This window comes from Salarias fasciatus, chromosome 6 (genome assembly GCF_902148845.1).
Source record: "Salarias fasciatus chromosome 6, fSalaFa1.1, whole genome shotgun sequence".
Classification (NCBI taxonomy): Eukaryota; Metazoa; Chordata; class Actinopteri; order Blenniiformes; family Blenniidae; genus Salarias; species Salarias fasciatus.
In genome coordinates this window covers 8,979,484-8,982,743 of record NC_043750.1, presented here as the reverse complement: position 1 = coordinate 8,982,743, position 3,260 = coordinate 8,979,484, and positions in this window count along the sequence as shown.

Genomic DNA, 3,260 nt, shown 5'->3' with positions numbered 1-3,260 from the left:
TATGCCACACACACGCACACGCACACGCACGCACACACACACACACACACACACACACACACACACGCATGCACGCATGCACGCACGCACACGCGCGCGCGCACACACACACACACACACACACACACACACACACACAACAGACACACTCCGAATTATTTGCACACAGCAGAGGAGACATGGCATGGCACTAAGCATCATGGGAAAACACTACCAGTACATATAAGTTAAAATGTCAATTGACAGAATAAAGTTAAATAAGTAATATTGAATCTGGATATATACAGTTTATGTCACCGGAGCGACTGAGCAGGACATCACGGAGGGACGATAATCACGGTATAATCTTTACATTAAATGTATGTCTTGAGTTTTCTTATCGGCCATGAATACAAAATGACCTCATGTTGAACAGATCCAGTTCATAACCTAAGTGGGAAATCAGCTTTTGCACACCAACTCTGAGATAATGCCTTTAAATGTGTGTGTTTATGCACTTACTACATGCACAAAGAAAAAAAAAAAAAAGAAAACTTGCTGATTTATGGTGAATTTATAGAATGGGTGAAATAACTTGGTGTTATTGCTTAATTGTTTGTCTGTCTTTATTTTGAACTGTACATATTACTGCATTTGTCAAACAAAGAAAAAAAGAAAAAAGAAAATGTTTGAAAAGGAGTCGGGGACGACAGCCTTATTTATCCCCACCCCTACTTTCTCAGGGAAAAACTTTGAACAAAAACTGCTTCTACGAATCTTCTCAATAAAACAGATCCTCGTTAACAACAGAAATGGTATTATATATTCATGGACTTAAAAAAACATATTTTAAATATTTACATACGCATTTCATAATTAATGATATACAATTTTAAATACCAACAATGGTAAAGGGAATACCACAAGGGTAGATTACAGCAAACAGATTAATACCAGCAATGCTTTTAAATTTTTGAACAACAGATAGTATTTCCCTCTTGTTTACTGCGGAAAGTAGAACTGTATTATTGATTCTTTCAAAATTCATTTCCATATTTTGCTTTGGAATTTTTGCAGCAAATTCTGGGCCAATATTTGTGAAGAAATTATTGAAGTTATTAACCACACTTTTTCATATCATATTTTTCTCCATTTGCATCAACAAAATAATCTGGATAATTGTCTTTTCCTTTCCCTTGTTTAATAATATTGTTCAATATGTCCCATGTCTTTTTCATGTTTGATTTGTTATTGAGTAACAGTTTTTTATAATAAAACTTTTTGGCATTTCTTATTATATCTGTCAACTTATTTTTGCACAACTTGTATTTATCCTCTGCTTCTTTAGTTTTTAGTCTAAGAAATGATTTATATAGGTTATTCTTCTTTTTGCAAGCATTTTGCAGCCCTTTGGAGATCAGGGGCATTATAAATATTTATTTTGCTACTCTATTGGGACAGTGCTTATTATAAAGTGCCATGAAAGTTTCTAAAAAAAAACTATTGCATGCTTTTTCTGTATCTATTACTCCACAAATAGTGTTCCAGTTTTGTAACTTTAACTCTTCATTTAAGGCATTAATGGTCTCATCATTACGTAACCGTTTATAACTTACTTTACATGGATTTTTCAATTTGTAGACATTACAGTCATATATTGTAAAGACTGGTAAGTGGTCACTAATATCAGAAATAAGCAGACCATTGACTGCGTTATTTTTCAAGTTATTAGTAAAAATATTGTCAATTTGCTCTGCATGATGTAATTCTACTAGGCTTGGTAATTGTTGGTAAGACATACTATACATCCTGTCAATGAATTCATTGGTGGGTTTATGATGTTTTAGATTTAAAAGGTCAATATTGAAATCCCCACATATAAATAAGGGTTTATTGTTAATCTCATGCCAAAAAATCTCCATTAAATCCCTGAAAATGTTCACACTAGATCCAGGCGACCTATAAACACAGCTAATAATAAGATTCTTTTTCTTCTCAATTTTAATCTCAATTGTTCACATTCAATTACATTATCCACTACTTTTGATAAACTCTGAATAATTGAGTAGTTGATAGTTTTATGCACATGTGCCACCACCTGTTTTATTACATCTATTTATACAGCTGAGGTTGTAATTGTCTATGTCAAAACAAATTCCCTTTTCTTCTTTAAACCAAGTTTCTGATACAGCAATAATACTAAAAGGATTTTTAAACGTCTGTAAATAGTTCTGAATTTCATCAAAATGTTTGAACATACTTCTACTGTTCAAGTGCAAAATTGACAATTTATCACAAGTATCTAAATTATTATATTGTTCATTGATATAACAGCCACAATTAGTGTTAGTGGAGGAAAGAAAGTTATTATCTGGATCAATATCTGACTCTGTATCATGATTACTGTATTTAGTGTATTCAACTGCATTCAAGTCCAGCAGTTGGAGATTTTTAATTTTCCGTAAGAGTTCATTGTTGTGTTCCATGTGTAGATCAGAGTTCATGGCAAACATATCGTTGTTACGTCGATACGTCATTAAATAAAAACCTGTCAATATGGCAACTTTAAAGACACTTTCTTTGATCAGTTTTATTTACCTCAGTGAAACAGAATTATGTGATGATTTTTGCTGCTCTTTTTTGTTCTAATAAGTTAATGTTGAAAGTGATCATCTGTTGTGGTTTCAACCCCTTTGGGGGTTTTGAATAAGCCTTTTCAAAAAGCTTTTCAGGGCTCTGCACACACTGATGAAAGAGCTCATTCTCTCAGGTTGTCTCAGAGTCAATTACATATGAACATTTTCAGTATTAAAATTATCAATATTGTGATGTACAAAGTCATTTAAGCCATTTTAGAAGAATTCAACCGTTCAGATTAATAGAGCCATCTACTGGCTCTTTTTAGGTACTGCATGGGCATTCTCAGGTCAGGTTTAATCATTTTATTTCTTCCTAGTTTAAATTCAAGCTCAGTGTGTGTTAGTGCCTCTTAATGACCCTGACTGTAAATGTCACCAAATCTGATATGGGACTGTCTGAACGACACTGACAAAGCATCACAGGAGATCCTTCCTGCTTCCGTCACGCTCCATAACTCCTCCCTGTAAAAATGTCTGCTGCTTACACTCTCAAGCCATTTTCCATGCATTCATTCCTACTTATTCAATGTTTTAAAATTCCATTTGTTTATTTTCTTCTTTGTGGATCAAACCTGTGAATCATTTTCCTCTGAGAATAATAACGTCGACATCTGCACACATTTGTTCTGTCCTGCCTGCCTC